Source organism: Paramisgurnus dabryanus, chromosome 23 (genome assembly GCF_030506205.2).
Source record: "Paramisgurnus dabryanus chromosome 23, PD_genome_1.1, whole genome shotgun sequence".
Lineage (NCBI taxonomy): Eukaryota > Metazoa > Chordata > Actinopteri > Cypriniformes > Cobitidae > Paramisgurnus > Paramisgurnus dabryanus.
The window spans coordinates 13,135,450-13,155,488 of NC_133359.1; the positions used below are offsets into that span (position 1 = coordinate 13,135,450).

The 20,039-nt window shown below is 39.7% G+C and overlaps 1 protein-coding gene across 1 annotated transcript in view; it reads left to right on the top strand.

The window, feature by feature from the left end:
- The window catches only part of ccnd2a (cyclin D2, a), a 169,339-nt gene that overhangs the window by 120,837 nt on the left and 28,463 nt on the right, over positions 1 to 20,039 (top strand). The gene's annotated exons all lie outside the window — the stretch shown is intronic.

The following is a 20,039-nucleotide window of genomic DNA, read 5'->3' on the forward strand; positions in this document are numbered from 1 at the left end:
ATTTATTTTTTACTGTATTAGACTGTGAAATCATTTAACAGTGTGACTACAGAAGTATTCTGTATTTCTGGTTTACAGACTACTACCGTAAATTAATTTTACATATGAATACTGTAAAAATAACGGTATACTGCTGGCGTCTCTGCTGCCAGCTCTTTACTGTAAATTATATAAATACAGAACAATACAGTTTTTCTGGTTTACAGACTACTACCGTAAAGTCATTTTACGTATAAATACCGTAAAAATAACAGTATACTGCTGGCGTCTCTGCTGCCAGCTCTTTACTGTTATTTTACAGGGAAATTTTTTACAGTGTATTTTACAAAATACATGCTAGCACCAATGAAATGTGCAACACTTTGTTTTACTTCCAACATAATATGTAATATAAATTTATTAACTTACAATTAAAAATTTCTAAGACATCTCGCCAAGTTTGGGGAAAAGTCTCACGATTTACATCCAGAACATGATGCATGATGGGATACACTTAAGCCTTGAATACCGCTTCGAAGTGGGGCACTGCACTTTGCCAGATTTAAGATATGGATCTTGTAGTAACACTTGTTACTTTTGTCCTGCTGCTAATACTGTTGCATTATGTTAAGATTTTATATTATTCTCATTTGATTTATTTTAATTTTAATAGTGTTTATACTATTGAAAAAAAATATTCTCAACAATTCACAATTGTACTGTCAGGTTGCTCTTGAAACATTTGATGAAACTGAAATTTTAAATGATTTTTTTTTTGCAGATAATTATCAACAAAATATGTTACATATTAACAAGTTCATAGTCATGTATATTTACTAAAAGCAAGTGTAAAAGAAAACTCGATCTTGTTCCGTTGTGTTACTTTTGACCCACCTGTGTGTAACTTTTGTCCCAGCTGACAGGGTCAAAAGTAACAATGCGCTATTTATGTTCAAAGTGATATTATACTGAAGTTGTTTTACGTTTGTTCAAAATTTCACCTGTATTGATACATCACACTTGTGAGTTATTGACCACAACAAAAATATATCTCTGTCTAAAACGTTATCTGTCAAAAATTAGTTTTTTTGAAATATGCCTCTTTTGATACGTTTGGAGCTTTGGTGTGTCGACTTTCCATTTAATCATCTTGGTTTTGGGTCAAGCACCCATTTGAGGCTGTTGTGCGTGCTTTTTGTTTCCTTTTTCTCAAAAAATGTTACCCAATGATTGTTAAAGTGACAGCCCTCACATACAAACTCATGCACACACCAAGCGAATATTTGGCACCTCGTTTGTCGGTGCATAGTGAGTGAATGAAGGAAACATCTGCCTGCGTGTTGCACTGTCTACACCAGATCACCACAGCCAACTAACACAGAAAGAACTGCTGCACGGCACGTCCACATTGCCAGAGCAACTGCTGCCGAACACACACACTGCTTCAGCGTACGACCAGCATCTTCCACAGCAGCTGTGTGCATGCGTCTGCTCATGTTTATGTGTGCCAGCCCAGTTTGATCTCTTTTTTTCAATCGGTTTGAAACACGCATGCAGTCGGATCCCACCACTACCCATCAGCTCGGTTCTGTGTTGTTATGGAGGGCGCGTGTGTGTGGACGCAGAGCGCGTGCCTTACTAGACTGGCACACATGCACACAGTTCCTGCGTGGTGATTTTGGTTAGATACAGTGGGTTTCACTGAGCACTTGTCAGATTGGCACAGTCCTGGCTTTGCGGTGCCATATGTTGGCTTTTGTACAAATGAGCAAAGGGAGATTCTGGCCTTGCAGTGATGTATTACAGTACATCAGGGCCAGCAGGAGTGCTGATCAAGGCTTCACCCTTGTCCAAACTGATCCCACAAGAAGATAGAAAGCAAAACTGATACAGAAAAAACACATCCGTAACTTCGCGGCCTAGTTTGAGCTGAGACATGAGAAATGTTTTGTGCTTTTTTTCTAAACTCGACAGTGTTAGGATATTGTTAGTGTTATTTAAACCAGTACTTTTCACCTGTGCAATATGGTACATCAAGTACTGTTACATAAAGGTTCAGAGGCTGATGCCAATATCTGGTTCCCCATGGGAGGAGGCTCTTCTCTGGCTAGTGATGCTACCACAGCTGGCCCTCCGGAAGTCTACCCTTCTTTTCTCTCTAGCACCCATATAAATATTCTAGCGTGGGTAGGCCTCGATCTGGCACTAAAATAAAAATAATATCCCACAAGCCTTCTGGAAACAGTCAAATTGATGACTTCCTGTTTGTAGTCTCTGAAGATTAAAGATACAGTTTCAGGACTCTGGTGTGTCTATAGGATTAATAAGCTCTATATGCACACAAAAACTTGTCTGTGAATCAATCAAAAAGATTGCGTGGAAAACTCGTTTCCCAAACACAAGTGCGCAGTATCTTGTATCTTCCGCACAATGGCCGAGCAGCGGAGGTTTGTGACATGTGAATGCGTAGAATACAGCAACCTAAGATTGAGCTTTTGAAGAGCCAGACCAGGTTTCAATTGCTCCGGAATTGTCGGGTATTAACCACAAGTCTGTCCTGGGGTAAGGTGCCCAAAGCAAGGGTGTGGGGGACTTTCTCAGGTGAAGTGTTCTGAGTCTTTGTGCACCATCACGAATTAAATCCCGCACGTGAGTATGGAAAACGCTTGAGTATCGGAAAAAGATGAGCAGCTTTGCCCCATGGCCTTTGCCTTGCTAGTGACATTGGGTTTCTATAGTTACTGAGGGGGAAAGCCCCAGCGTATGTATGCGTGACACTATTCATGAAAAATATCAATTATGGATCGCGTGTCGAACCTGACACAAACAATTGAGCTCGAGTTGAAAAGTAGAGTTCAGTAAAAAAAACATGAGTGTATATTTTTTAAATGTATGCATTTGGCAGGAATTAATTCTCACACCAAAGAGACTTACAGTGCATTAAAGGTGCACTTTATCAGGATGTATCGAACCCACTGATGTAATGCTTTAGCTACTGATATTAACAGGTTTGCAGTAAGGAGATTACCAGTTTATGGTACATGATTAAAATGGTAACATTTTTCATGATCTTAAAAACTGTTTGATCTGAAGGTGTTTGTAGACAAAAATACAATGTATTATAGTACAAAACTAAAATGTTATTTAAATAAGAAACTACATAGATATGAGTTTATCTGTTTAGCGTCCCAACATAAAAAATTGTCCAAATATGTACCATATCAGTACCATGGGACAGTACCCTTTAATAAGGTCCTAATATGTACTAGTAGGTACAGATATGTACTGCATACATTTGGTATCAATATGTACCTTTGAGATATACTAACATGTATCTTTGAGGTACTAATATGAACTTGTTTTTAGGTATAAAGGTGTACTTTTTGAAATATGGTACACCCTATTTTGTGGCACCTTACAGTGCGGCGTAAGACCTCAAGATAAAATTGTAGGCGCTGGCTGCTTTAAGATGTCAAAATATAACAAAATTCCTATGTAATCCTTAAACATAATTCTAAATCTAAAATGCCCTAAACTTCAGTGTAATACAACCAGTTAGGATTGGTGCTTGATTGTATACAAGCCCTTTCCAGCTTCGTTCAGTATCTCTCTCAGATGAGCTCTACTGGGCAGGATGGACCCCTGGTCCCTTAACGGGCACATGAGCACCAGCGTACATACCGACATACCACCCTGATGGCTAAACATGTCCCCGAGCGAGGGATAAGCAGCGAGCCCACCCAGGTCTGTCGGCCTGCTACAGTCTACCTTCCACGTTCCTGATAGGGTCCAGCCAAGGATCAAGGGCAGGCCGCGCGTCGGGGGACCCAGAAATAAGTGTAGGGGCCTGGCCATCACTTTCATGCTCTGGCCCAGGAGTGTAATTTCATCAAATGCTATTTCCTGCAGATAAGACCAAAACATTCTCTTTTCTTATATTTAGGGAGAAAGGGGCAATGGGTGCAAGGGGGGGTTATTGACAATGTGGAGTAAAGGAATGTAAAACAACTGTACCACCATTGGCTCAGGCAGTATACGTTGCTTTTGCTGGAGATTGTAAATGTTGTCTAATGGCTCATCTGCCAGTGTGCATGCAACACGTTATGAGAATAGACTGTGCTTCATTGTGTTCGGCCATTTCTATCGAAACTCGGTCCGCAACCCCTTAAATGGCTTAATCAGGACTGTATTACACTATTACTTTACTCACCCAAGACCTTGCAAATTGTTTCCAGCTTTTAGGAAAATCAGTTAAGATAGTTTGCAGGCCCTGATAGGCAGTAGATTTTAATTTACCATGGCTGGTCTTTGTTCCCTCTTCCTTGCTTTTGTGTTTAGACTACAGAGTCCATGACTCCGATATTTACCTTATCTGACTACGTTTGACCTCAGTAGCTTATTGCTTGTGGTTGGCATTCCCACAGTTGAAATAAACTCGTGTATTAAAAGCACGTATTATGTGGCATGCAAAACGGCATTACTATGGATAAGTAAAACATTGTGAATTTGAAGCCAATGACATCACAACAAGGCATCCTCGAGGACAAACATGGTACTTCCTTCCACGTGCCTCTGCTATGATCCCAATCATTCATAAATTTGCACACAACGGGAGGTTTGGAATTCGGTCCATCCTGTTGGAGTGTCTGGAGCCCTCTGGTCATTAGACTGGAATGAGAAGCCATCACAGGCTCATCTTCAGATAATGTCATGGTCTGGAGGGACAGCAACCTGAAAGCTTGCAGCTCCCTTTCCGCCGACTCTGTCTGTCTACATTTTTGCTTTAATCTACAGTAGCTTCATTCTTCTTTTCTTTGCTTGTGGCCTTCATTTGAAAATGATTGTTCACACTGAAGGCAACTTGAAGTGATTCACTTCATTTTCCCATAATAGTTCACTCAAATGTCATTCTCAGTCTTCATGTCATCCCAAATGTATGACTTTATTTCTACAGTTGAAAACAGATCATATAGTTATAGATGTATATCCTTTTTTTAGCTACACTATGTTAGACCCCAATATTAAAAGATTAGACATCATTTTAATATATAATGAATTGCTTGCATTTAACTGAAGAAAGGAACTCATATTGTAGGAAGGCATGCCATGAGGGTGATTCAAATAAAATTTCTGTGAGCATCATGCCCTTGCTTATATTTGGTCTGAAACATTATGCGGCCCCATTTGTCTTTGTTTCTCTTACATGACTCAGTGTCTCTTGTATTTTTACTATTTCTCCTATAAAACATGACAAAGTTGTATAAACTGCAGCAGGCGCCATTTTGCTTTCTTCATTACAGCCCTCACTTCTATGAAGGAGAGCAGACGAGGAAGGTGGATATTAGCGTATTTGAACCATGGGCCATGGTCTTTCTCATCTTTTCTGTCTCTTGTGTCTTTCGTGTTTGTGTCTGTCTTCCTGTCTTGTACACCTTCCTCTCTTGCTCTTTCCTTTCCATTTGACTGTTTTTCACTGTATGACTGCTCTGGGGCCGAATCTGTTCTCCATTTCTTAATGTCTCTTTTATCTTAGGCCCCAGCCATCTATGTTTCTCTGCAGAGCGCTGAAAAAAATTCCCCCTCATCTTTTAGCAGATTCGCCTCTCTCAGCAGACTCTTGCCTGAAAGCTGAACTCGCCAAAATGTAAATAGTGCAGAGGCTTTCTCATTACCTCACTGGGTATTTTTAGGTGCCTCTTAAGAGCAGATACAAGCAGAGGCCCATAACTCACCAGCAACAAGAAAACGTGTAGGCAAACCAAAACAATAGTGCACAGAGTACACTGGGAGATGTGACACAATTGCCTGCTAAACTACACGTACACATGTAGGAATGAAAATCACAAATAACATCTCTTCGATATCTCACTTGTTTTTTTCTAGATAGCAGTGAGATTAAAACATATCTCACATGCGTCCTCTAAGACTGGTCTTTTACAAAAGATCGCTACATTGTCTAAGATAGTGCTCAGATATGCCAGTATTTCTTATCATACAGAGTGTGTGAACAGATCTGAAAACTTTATCTTGAAAGTGATATAAAATGAATCCTATTATATCCACGGATGTGATATCTGTATGTCTGTAGTTGGCTCTTTATTTATTTTAAGGAATTCTAGGAAAAACATTTGAGAAAGGTGATACTTTTTAAGTAATCGTATACCTCATTTAAGTCTGATCAGCTATGGAGCAGAAACCATAATTTTCTTTCATGCATTTGGCAGACACTTTCATCCAAAGGAGCAGTGGCGGCTGGTGAGGTGCTACTTCAAAATAAGTGTTCGGAATGATATGTGTGTTGCTTGCGTTTTCAAAATATGTGTTTGTTGCGTCATTTGAACCATGTGCATCACATGTTTTGTCAAAATAAGTGCCTGCTGCACACGTGTCAAATCCGTTTATGATAAAAGAGAGGCTCACATTCATAAAATACACGCAAGACACTCCCTTAACACTAAACTTTTATAGAAAAGATTATGTGAGTATCTGGCAAGCACAAGCGTCTCTTTTATCATAAACCCTTCAGACGCATCTGCAGCAGGCACTTATTTTGACAAGATAGTGATGCAGGATCTCTCGATGCGCAGAACACATATTTTGAAAAAAGGAACCACACACATGATGGGCTACATACATGTTGTGAGGAACGCCCTCGAAAAAAGAAGTCACCGGCCGCAAAGCAGTATCATAGTGCATTCAAATTATAAATTTTATCAGTATGTGTTTCCTCAGATCGAACCACTGACCTTCACGTTGTTAATGAAATGCTCAACCGATTAAGCTACAGGAACCTATAGGCAGTAACACTTTTCTCTTGGAGTTAACTTGTTAATCATTTTTATCTTTCTTTTAGTAGTGTAATTCCATTATGTCCACAAACAACCCTATATGACCATGATGTTGTTGCATAGACATTTAGGGAAGTTACTCTCTCTAGCTTTCAGTCTTGTTGTGAGATTGTAATTCTGTGTTAACAGTTGGCATCACATTATCCCTATCCCTCTCTGTCCCTCCATCCATGTGCCTCTGCCCATACTGGTACGCAGTGTCCTTTTCTCTGATAACACTCACTGTCTCAGAGGAAAACATCTCAGCTTTTCTGAACCAATTCTTTGGGGCTCAGCATTAAGCGGGTGTTCCCTCACTGGTTCCTCTCCAAACAATTACCTTCAGCTGAATTCAGTGCCAGAGGATGACACAACATCTGGGAGTCTGGGCCTGAAGCCGAGATAGAGCTCAGACTTGATGCTTCTGCTTATGCTGTAGTCATCATGTCTTCTCTATGTCTCCTTGCATTTTTCCAGGAAAATCCTTTTTCCAGCCTATTCGCACCATACTTAGTCATTAGCCCTTAGAACAACGGGTTAAGGAAAGAAGAACGAGAACAAAACAACAAATCAAACTATGCCGTGTGCCCTTTATCAATTCGTTCTCACTCTGAAAGGCATAAACATGGCACTCAGAATTGTCTGCAGGCAATGCTGCAGTACATGTTGAGCTTAAATCAATGCCTGTTTTTTCTTTCACCATTCATGAGCAATCCGTCTGACTTTTTGTAAGTGTGGGCCAGTGATAAATTTGATTTAGGGTGCGAAACTGCTGTACTCATTGCATGATTTCAAAAAGATGACTCAGAATTGTTTCCACTGAGGTGAACAGGCTCCGTTCTGCCTCCCCGTAGTCATATAGAAACGCAGAAAGTGACACCACATGCACCTTGTACCCGTCTGTATTGTTGAACTGCTCATTTCATTTCTGGTAAAATGAGCTGAGACTACAATAGAAATTGCCTAGGCTCATCGTACAAAAGTCTTTCTGTGACACCACAGGTGAAGCTGTCTGCTGCATTAAATGTTCTGTCTGTTCGTCACAGTCCTCTTGTCCATTCAGAGTATTCTCCTGTCCAGCAAGGATTCTCCTCTCATACTTCCTCTCTCTCTCATCTGCGCAGTTGTTTCCTGCCCCTGAATGCAGCAAGGCCATCAGGGCAGATGTGTCCTGAGGAGAGCTTTCCACCAGTACAAATAGCTGTTGGAGAAAGAAGCCTTCATCCTTCCTACTTTCAAGAACAACCAAACATGACATCATAGAGTTAAGCCTGAAAGAAGATACAGTTGAAAGGTTTAGAGCTTTACAAAAGTATACAAATAGGGACTTTTACAGCATGGCAGCCCAGACCTACCCTAGACTTCCAGGAGGCTTTGATCAGGCTCCGTTTCTGTTTCCAGAAGGCTACAAAAATATCCTTTTTATTTTAGAAACTTGCACAATTTTTCTCCCTCTTCCCTTCTCACGGAATCTAATAAAGCAATGAAACTAATAAAGTGAATTAGGTCTTGAGCCGGGCACTGGCGCACAAGAGCCCTTTATGCCTTTCCTTGCAATATGGAGCTCTGAGAGTTGAGCTCACAGGAAGGTCTCCAGCAACGCGAGAAACGGATCTGGTTTGAAGTGCAATGTCTGCAAGCAATCCGTACACCTAAACGTAATGCTTTGAAGTTAAATTGTATTCGGTGTACTTGGATGTGAAGTCCATTTCCTCCTCAAGCAAGAATAGGCGCAGAAAATGCGTCTCTAACGCAAAAATGCGGAAAATGGAAGACCGTAGATAAATGCACTTGTGGAAAGCTAGACGTGTCGGACCGCGTGCTGTGCCATGCCCGCAGTGGCCTTTAAGAGAAAGATTGAGAAAGACAGACTTTCATTTTTTTCTTGAGAGGATATTGTGTAGCCAGCTGTACTGTACTTTAGCGGGTCTGTGCACTCTATATACTGCTGAACAGCCAGATAGTAATCAATTATAACCCTTGTCACTTGGGGCCATGGGTATAGCAGCTGGCCACAGGAAGCACGAGTTCCATTGCCTCTCAGCCAATCAACTGCCTCCAGCTGTCCCCACACTTAACCACCATTCAAAGTGTGGCTGCTGCGTGCTACTGACGAGGTTCCCTCACCGGACTTTCTTTTCCAGTTCTTCCTTCCTAATTCTCAACAGTGCAGACACATCCGCCTCAGGGTCCAACCACCACCCTCCCCCAAATACATCATTTTAGCCTCTGCCTTTTTGACATATTCTCTCTGCACTCTTTCCATTGTCTTTTTAGTCTCTCTCTCTCTCTCTCAAAACGTCTTTCTCATTCTTTTCTTTCATGTTCGTGTACTTTCGTCTTTCTTTGCAAGCACTGCTATACTTTCCTCCTGCTCTTGGAGTTTTTTCACAGGTGTTTGTGTGGGGGGATTTGCATGTTCTGTGAATATCCAGCCTGTGGAGAGCAAGCCAGCCGGCAGATCAAAGACCAGCCCTGTAAAATGATATGAAAGAGTCCCCCATTAGCATCCATCAGGGTACCCTGAAAGCTCCCTGCTCGGTTAAGGGGGTCTTAGGGCCCCCCAAAGTGAAAGACAGTCTGTAGAGCATGAGCATTGAAGGGGGTTAAAACAGACAACCCATCCGAGGACATACAGGAAATATTTTAGGAAGGGAGAAAAATTCCCACAACACACTGAGGTCGTTTTTTTTCTACCTCTCTCCTTCTCTCTCTCATCTCTCTCTCTCCTTGTCTTAGATTTCCTTATAGTGTTGAGACTGTAAGCGGAGAATATCTCCATCTGTGCACCATCTCCACTCAACTCGGCGAGTCTAGCGCCGTATCCTCTGTACCCCCTCTCTGTTGGAGGGTCAAGGTTAGTTCCGACAGCAGCGGGGAGGGAATGCTTCAGCCTGGTGAATTGCATGGTGTTAACAAGCTCTCTCATTTATCAATTTGATCAACTTAACCTTTACTTTTCCACAAAAAAGTACGTTGGTGTCATGAAACTCCCACGATTTTTGGTCATCTACCATGATTGTACTTTTAGAAGTACCTCAAATTCAGTGTACTGTAGTACCATAGTGCTTCATTGTAAGGGTTGTGGATTTCAAACCAGCCCTACAAATATGCCATATGGTTTTGCATCAAATGTATAGTCACAAAAGCTGTAACAAAGCCACACATAAGGATTAACTGCTCCCTAAACACTGTAGGATCCCATCAAACCTTTGGTGCCCCCATATGGAAGAGAACAAGGGGCCCCTGCTGTAGCACAGTTATGTAACCCCACGGCCCTCCCAGGCTACTTACCCGCACAGATTCACACACATGCACACACGTACACACATGCTCAGACACACTCTGTTTGCCTGTCCCTTTGTGCCGACTGCTCAAGTGTACGCGTGTGTTGCACATTTGAACAATGTCTGCATGCAGCTTCCCACAGAAACTACCATGAGTGCAAAAACTTCATACCAGGTTTGTATGTGCATTTGTTTGTTCATTATAAATCCATAGTTACTTTTGCATTAATGTGCATGAACATGCTAATGTGCGTGTGTGACCACGTGCCGGTGTCCCAATAATGGATGTCCCGCTTGGCATGCCGAAGACTCGGCTGTCCGACCGAGGACGAGTCTCTTAGCCACTCACAGAAGAGGATGTGATCTCACCCGTTAAAAATCCAACCTATGTCGTTTGCTGCTCATGACTTAATCCAGGCTTCTTCTTTGTGTTAAGCAGCCCCCTTCCACAGCCCACCTCCCCTTCTCTCTCTCTCTCTCTCTCTCTCTCTCTCTCTCTCTCTCTCTCTCTCTCTCTCTCCTTGTGTCCCCAGTTCCTGTTGGATAGGAGGAATGAGGCTGGACTGGGTGAAGGACTTTTGTACTGTACTGTATGAGTTTGGCAGATGCAAACCTCTGTTACTGCATGACCTTCACCTCCGATTATGAAAGTATTACTCAAGTTGTCAAGAATTGGCTTGTTTGCTGCTTTACAATTCAACATATTCTGTATATGTCTTAAACAAATAGTGCAATTAGAAATGCATTTCTGTTAACATATATAATCCATATAAATATATGTACAGTATGTATGAACACTGACATTGACAAGTTCAGAGCCTTATTGCTTTATTTATATTTTTTCATATTGTGTAATCACCAAAATTAGGGTATGACACAAATTAATATATGGACTAGGGCTGTCAAAGATGAATTGCAATTAATCGCATACAAAATAAAAGTTTTTTGCATAATTTATGTGTATGCACTGTGTGTAATTATTATTATATATATATATATATATATATATATATATATATATATATATATATATATATATATATATATATATATATATATATATATATATATATATATATATATAAATTCACACACATTAATGTTTGTATTTCAGAAACATTTACATGTATATTTATATTAGGGCTGTCAAAAAGTTAATTGTGATTAATCACATACAAATTAAAAGTTTGTGTTTGCAAAATATATGTGTGTGTACTGTGTGTGTGTGTGTGTGTGTGTGTGTGTGTGTGTGTGTGTGTGTGTGTGTGTGTGTGTGTGTGTGTGTATGTATGTATATATATATATATATATATACATATATATATATATATATATATACATATACATATATATATATATATATATATATATATATATATACATATATATATATATATATATATATATACATATATATACATATATATATATATATATATATATACATATATATACATATATATACATATATATACATATATATACATATATACATATATATATACATATACATATATATATACATATATATATATATATATATATATATATATACATATATATATACATATATATATATATATATATATATATATATATATACATACATACATACATACATACATACATACATACATACATACATACATACATACATACATACATATATATATATATATATATATATATATATATATATATATATATATATATATATATATATATATATATATATATACACACACACACACACACACACACACACACACACACACACACACACACACACACAGTACACACACATATATTTTGCAAACACAAACTTTTAATTTGTATGTGATTAATCACAATTAACTTTTTGACAGCCCTTATATGGACATTATGTTGTGACTTAAAAATCCCAAATAAATCAAAACTTTCAGACATATGCCTTCAGATCAGAGCCTTTTGTACAAACCAGGGTCATTCAAGTAAAATCGGGCCTTGTTTATTATATGCATGAGATAAAACAACCCGGTTTAACTTGAACGACCCTCATATATTTATTCATATATGCTCATACTTTAGATTTTTCTATGAAGTACCAGCAATGCTAATTGTGATACTGAGCAAGCATTTTTATGGCATGAGATAAAACAACCCGGTTTAACTTGAACGACCCTCATATATTTATTCATATATGCTCATACTTTAGATTTTTCTATGAAGTACCAGCAATGCTAATTGTGATACTGAGCAAGCATTTTATGGCAATCTATAGTAACCTTACCACTGCCCCAGTGCTCAACAACTGTCCCGGCAGCTGTTGGGACCCAGCAGATGACGATGGCACATCATAACTCACTGATGTGAGGAGCACTGGCAATGCAGCGGCTGCAGCCTGCGCTTCCTGTCAGAGGTGCAAAGAGCCTCTGTCTTAAGCTACTTGGAGGGTCACAGATGCCACTTAAAAACTCTGTTATAACTTTTATTCTGCAACATCTGTTGTCACATGTGTTATGATACAGTATATAGCTATAAATAGTGTATGGACAGTACTTGTCTTCATAAAGCAGGTGCAAATCATGCATGTACAGCCAACGTTAAAGGGATAATTCACCCAAAAATGTCATTCTGTCATCATCTGATTTTGTTGTAAACCTGTATGAGTTACTTGAACACATAAGAAGATATTTTTATACATTTTTGTAACCACACACTTTACAGTACCCTTTGCCTTCCATAGTAGAAAAAACAAATACTATGGAAGTCAATGGGTACAATTATCTGTATGCTTTCCCTCATTATCATATTTTCCTTTTGTGTTCAACAGAAATAAGAAACTTATACAGGTTTAGGGCAACATAAGGGTGAGTAAATGATGACAGAACTTTCATTTTTGGGTGAACTATCACCTAAAACTGTGGAAAAAGAAGTGGAAAAAAACAACCACATACAGTAAGACAGATTTCCAATGAGGGAGTTGACATTCTTAAGTAAAAGGATTCGTGGGAGATGTGTCATATTGCTTTGGAATTAATGCACATACCAAAGTTATTGCAACTCATTCATAGCGGATGGATTGATCGGTTTCTGAACATCTCAGGGCATTGATTTGCATCAATGCTTCAGGCCAAACTGCCACCTCACACACATTCCAATGTTCCTTATCTATTCTAAGAACATGCAACCCAGTTTAATTTCTTGTTCTGTTAGATTGTGTACATTTACTTTTGTGTACTGAATGAGCCAAATACAACACTACACACACACACACACACATTTCTGTGTTCAGGTACAAACCTGAATATAATCATACTTCTGGACATATTGAACATACACTAACAATGTGTGCGCTGTTATTCACTATTATAAAACAAAAACAAAAGAAAATATATTATGTGCATGACTGCATTTTCATCTATCATTCATGCCACATCCACAATATGTTTTCAATTAAAAATACATTTTTCAAATAAACATAATATGACCAAACATGATTATGGCTTTTAAAGAATGCTTTCATGGGTGTCAAAGAGCTTTAAAAATAAGTGGATGGGAAAGAAAATAAGTGTATGGGAAAGCATCTGTATTGCATCACATTATGTAAACCGTTTTCATATTAAAGTACAGATGTCATTTATCAGTTAATTCACTACACCTTAAACTATATCGTTCACTCTGCTCTGTGCTGTGCAATCTGAATGAACTTGAAAATGACGCTTAAATAATGCAGACTAAAAGATGAACCCCGTCGCCATTTTCATATGTTGTGGTGCTGAGGGTAATGATTGAGTTATGATGCAGTTTGAACAATGTTTGAGTACATGACCGAGCATGGCGTGTAAGAAGGTAAGGCCTAAAGAGAAAGGTCAACATAATGCAAAACGCACACATTGAATGGCGACTATAGAAAGCAGAAGCCAAATCCCGGATATTTTTTTAGATCTAAAAAGAGGACATGACTGGGAAAAAGAGGATGTATGGTCACCCTACTGTTAGATATCATATCTCAAATTATTTTATAGCATAATCGTAGATTAACCACACAACATAACAATGACTTAAATTTAGGTTTGCTCTTACACTAGACTATAGGCCATTTTTGACGTGTACGCTAGGTTCCACATACATTGCGCACAATGGAATTTTCGTCATTAGAAGATTCTGTGCGCACTTTACACGCACTGCCAGATTTTTAAAGACGGGACAAAAAACAGAATGCGCCACCGGATTTATAACGCTTATTTGCACAATCATTTTATGTCACCATGCATTTAATTAAAGCAACACTATGTAGTTTCCATGTAAAAATGACTTACAGCTCCCCCATGTGGTTGAAAAGTTCAACAGTGCCTGGTATCAGACACTCTTCTGCAGGCAGGGGGAGGGGCGGGCTGTGTTTCCTACCCTCCACCGCCACTTTCAGAGTGTGCTTGTAGCAGCTAGGAGGCTGCAACAGTTCATTTTGTCCAGTTAAAAGTTGTTCTATCACTGAAATAATTTTAGAGACATTATTTAAAGGTAAAAAACTACATAGTGTTGCTTTAATCTACTGACCGAACACAGTAACGTGTAAATGAAAAAATATGGATATAGCCATAACACTCATTACAATACATGTATGTTAACTGGATATCACTACATATAACTTACTGTATATTATGTAGTTATAAAAATATCATATTAAATAGTTTTGATTACCTGCAACACATCAATTACATCCTAACTAGTAATTGTATTTGCTAGCTGCTGACCTAAGATCAGCTTAGGGAATCTCTATGGCTGATTTTAAAGACATCTATATTTTGCTAATATGTAGTACTGTGTAGTTTTACTGTGTAGCTCTACTGTGTAGAGCATGGACTTGAAGGATTAGTATACACCTTTTCTAGCCTGACGTTGTCATACTCAAAATTCTAGTCAGAATTTAAGTCTGATACCACTCCATTTGGCTGTGATTATGGGGCGTTTTTCAAAAGAAACAGTCCTCTGCACTCAATTGGATAGACCTACAACCAATCAGAGCAACGAAGTGTGTGGTGTATGTTAAGCGACACTTACTTGATGTCAACAGAACGCTGGAAGAAATTGTTTTAAAAATACCGTTTTGGTTTAGCAGATGCTAGCTAACAGTCAATAGGAGCCTCCAAGTAATAAGCGGTCAAGCAATTTACTCACGTGAATGTATTTTCCCTAAAGTACAATAACAAAAGCACTTGAACACAACACACTGGTAAATACCAGTTCTTAAACGGAAATGATCATCTTTCCATAGCATGTGAATGCAGCATAAGTCTGAGTTAGCAAACGTACAGTATATCGACACTTACTATGTATACAACATTGGATTCATATCACGACATTGTGAGTTATTTAATAAGTCATAGAGTCAGACTATCTCTTAACATTTGTAAGTTCTGGTCCTCTACACTGTAAAAAAATTCAGTAGAAAGTACAATGTTATTGCAGCTGGGTTGCCGGTAATTTACCGTAGATTTACATTTATGTTATTTACTGGCAAGAATTTGTTCAAAGTTAAATACATTTTTAATATTAACAAGTCTTTATCTTCACAGAATAAAACTATACAATTACAGCCTCATGCAAAGCATTCTGGGAACCAGAAATCATCATCAAGCTTTTTCTGTTTTTTGCTTCAGATTTTGTTTCCCAGAATGTTTTGCTTGATACTGTTTTTTTAGTTTTACTCTGTAAAGACAAAGACTTGTAAATGTTTAATGTTCATTTAACTTTGAACAAACTCTTGCCAGTAAGTAACATAAATGTAAATCTACGGTAAATTACCGGCAACCCAGCTGCAATTTCTACGGAATTTTTTTACAGTGTATGTAAAAACAGATTCAACACACGCGCTCTTTGTTGACTTGGTTGATTACGTTACTATCATTGGTCCATCATCGTATAAAGCCCGCACTGACAATTTGATTGGTCCGAACTGTTTTTGTCTGAGCATAGTAGCGCCTCCACCGTGCAACTCCAGACCGAACTTTCCATCCTCAAATGTTGTGGGCGGAGCTAAGTTTGGCTAGCACCCAGGCTACACCTTTTCTATTTATTTGTTTAAATGCTGTGTATGCAAGTTGCCTATGTGTGCTTTTCTACAATATTCACTTATTATGACAATACAAAATGTGGTAAACACTCAGTCATGCATGAAAAAACAAATACCGTCCTATACCGTTAAGCCGCCATACTTAAAAAAAACCATCTTGATGTAAATCATGGTTGTTTGTAATAAAGGAACTGAATATGTTGCCGCAATTGTTTTGTTGGCTAAAAAAAACACATTTCAAACATTTGATCATATGTCCTCAGATCAGATGCTTTATAGGATCATGAAAAACATGAACTTTTGACCCGTAGTGTATGCTGGACACTGTGTAAAGCGAGAACATAGAATCCAGCTGCTTTTGCGCTTTTCATTAAATGAAAATGTTTAAGAAGTAGTAATATGCACCTCTGGCACATTACGGGCCACAGCATGTGAATTCATTGCACATTCTATGCTCGCATAACTCATCGTGGAATGCGTCTCACGAGACCTGTTTCCTTCCCACCATATTATCTGCTGTTTTGTCTGAGGAACATCCAGCGCCCCTCATGCAATACAAAACATACATACTCTTCGAGTCTTATGTGCTTAGAGGGAGCCTAGAACCACCCCTGATAATCAAGGTAGCTTACTCTCATAGTCAGCACAAGGTTCTGAAACATTCCCAGCACTCCCGATCCATGGCATGGCGGATGTCATTACCTTGTTCCTTACCTGGCTCCCTCCCTCCCTCTCCTCATAACATCCAATTGATTTATTCCTGATTGCTTAAAGCTTGTTTGAAGCTAGTGCTGCTGAATTTGGTCCATATGAGGACGGAGCGGAGGGGTCATCTATAACAATCACTTTCAGTAGCTCATTATTCTCGGGCCAAACAATCCAAGGACCCAATTTCCTTCTTGGCTGTCCATAAAACTGACAGATGGCAGAAACCTGGAAAGACATTTTTTTCTGTTCTGATAATCATTAACCCCTCAAATGTCAAATAGAAAACTCCCCCGCTCTGGATTTCAAGTTTTTTTTAAAGGTGAGGAATTTTTCAAGGGGGAGGGACGGGAAAGTATGTGGAATGGCTTGAGGGTGCACTCTACCAAAGTCAAAAGGCTCACATGATCTTGTACAGGATGTAGATATGGTGCAGAGGTGTTGTAAGATAGTTTGTCTTGCTTTATGGTCGTTCTACCTGAGCTGTTAGACTCTTTCAAGTGGAGGAGTTCCCTGCACAAGGTCCGCTTTCATGGAACTGCCATTTGAAGGTTTAGAGGACATGGGACACATCGCCTGGCCTCCAAGTCTTTCGATTTCTGCGGGAAATGCCTCTGTGATAAATGCAAGGCCTGGAACAACAGCTGAAGTAGGACTTGGCCAGATCCCTCAACTGTTTGAGACACGAGAGCAGTTTCCTCATAGCTTGGCTCAGGCTCATGAATGACCTCTTAGATTTTTTCCAATAATAACCAAACTTCTCTACTCAGCATTTAAAACACCCTTTTTCTTCCTGTTATTTTTATTTTAGTTCTTGTTCTTTCTTTTCTTCGAAATTTCCAACCCTGTCACATTCTGGCAAAGCTTGTGCAAGTTCAGAGCTGAAACCTAATCTATATCGCAGCAGACTGCAGAACCCAGGACAGAGTCTGAGCAGTGGGTGGGTGGGCGTGTATGGGGGCTATTGAGGGGGGCTTACAAGCCTTTTCTTCTTCTTGGAAAGAAAGATGAACGCTGTTGTATAAGCATTTCCGATAGGTGAAATCTATGTATCAAACATGTTTCAAAAAGGCATCTTGGCACAAAATATTTTCATTATTATCAAATCCCAAAGATTACAGGCATTGCGGATCATCTTCGTTATTAATGTCACGTCTTTGAAATCATCAGCGTCTGCTCATGTTTCTCGTTGAAGTTGGCAATCTGTTAATTTGCTCTGAGCGACATTTTACTTTGCCATCTTTCATTGCGGTCACTGACCTACTGTAAATATGTAGTTAATCTCTCCCCTGTGTATTTGAAATGTCACGGCTGATGAGAGAACATGTATTTGCTTGTTATGGATTTCCTATGGAATGCACACTTTCGGTCATACCCACGTTTCATGTTTTAATAAGCAGTCATTATGAAGTATTTATTTTCCAACAGGGTGTGGAAGCCAAACCTGTTAGTACACTACCGATTCACGCTCCCCAGGCCCACCATGCCTGGCCCCACTAGTCTCTCGTGTTCTCCAAGCAGGAATAGGAGGTTTGGGTAGGATAGTGCGCTGTTACTTGACATTAAATATCAAGCAGATCAACGGTTTTTGGCCAGGGAGTGAAAATGGGAGAAAACTTGACTAGACACTTTGTGGGGCAAATAAGCAACTTTTCGTCAGCAAAATACACATCTATGGATGCTGTGAGTTTTTGTGCTTTGTGGTCAAGCCGAGAGCCACGGATGCCTGCACTTTTATTTCTGTTATGTAGTTCTTCGTGCTCAGTGAATGCCGGGTATACGTAAGCGCAGGTCTATTAAAGTGAGAAGGGGGAGAGAGATGTCTGACTTTATATGACTCTTGAATGGTGGAGGGGAGGGCAGGAGCGTCAGCATGCAATTCTAATGATGGCGGCCATTCACAGACACAGGAAATGCTTGACCTCACACCCTGAGCGACGACAACAACAGCATGGCTGTGTTAAAGGTGTTATCGGGTATAAATTAGTGGTTGGCAGTGACGGTGGTCTACATGCCTAAAGCTAACGGCAACCTTGGCCTTCTGGTATCATATACCATGTGATACAGTTTATATTCTTATCTCTATTTTCTTAAATTAAGCCAACTGTTTGTGGAAGTAAGCGTTCTGATTTCCTTTGAGGTTTGGTACAAACAATTACATTCTCTTTCTGCTTATTTATCTCTGTTTAACCACCCTCGTCTCAATTTCTCCAATTCGATACATGTAACAAAATTACCTGGATGATGCTTTTGATGGTGCATGTGACAGGATGTTAAAAAGATGTGCTATTTTCTAGAACTAACTATTTTCCTCCTCCTGACCTCGTTTAATGACCCCAGTCTCAATCCTACTATTGTGCAGTTGAAACCTTGACTAAGGGCAACTGATTCAGGCTCTAATGGCGTGACTGCTGTAGATCATAATGCATTGCCTTGCTCTCTACTCCCAGCTTATTCCTTTCCCCTGCGGAGGAATTCAGATGTAGCTTTACTGCTGTCACCGCATTGCAACAGGAATGCTTTTCTCCATAGCCTGTTCGTTCATAACTGCTTCTTTTCACTGTCTGCATACTTCCTAAACCACTCAAGCTAAGCAGCGTGGAAGGAGCCGTCGCTTAATGGTCTTTTGGTCTCTCTGAGCATCTTTTATGACCGAGCGCTGGGGTCCAAATTGGTCCCTCCCCAGTTCATTAGAAGCTTGTTGTCCATTCTCCTTTTCTGTCCTTCTCATGGAGAGCTCTAGAAAGGGACCCGAGGTAGGTGGGGAAAGTCAGGGGGGTTGACCCATCAGTCTGGGGGGGCTGACCCTTGACATGCTGGGAAGCTCCAGAGTGTGGAAGTCGAGCCCTAGAGAAATTAGCGGGGGGAGAGAGGCATTTCCAACCCACATCCCCAGCAGAGTTTCTCTTTCCTCATCAATGGCTTCTTAGCATTCACACCCTAAGAATGAAGCAGAAAGTTCTGAATCGCCGTGGAGGGAGGGTAATGGAGATTACCTTCCAGGAGATAAAGGGGGTGGGGGAAACGAAGAAAGAGAAAATGGGAAGAAGGAGAAAGGGGGAAATGTGAGAATTGGAGGGCTTTAGAACTCTGGTTTATCCCAGTAGGCTCTGGTCAGATTTTCTTCAGTTGGCCCACGAGCCCTCGTTGGGGAGAGGATTCAAGCAGACCCGTCGGTCTGGTACC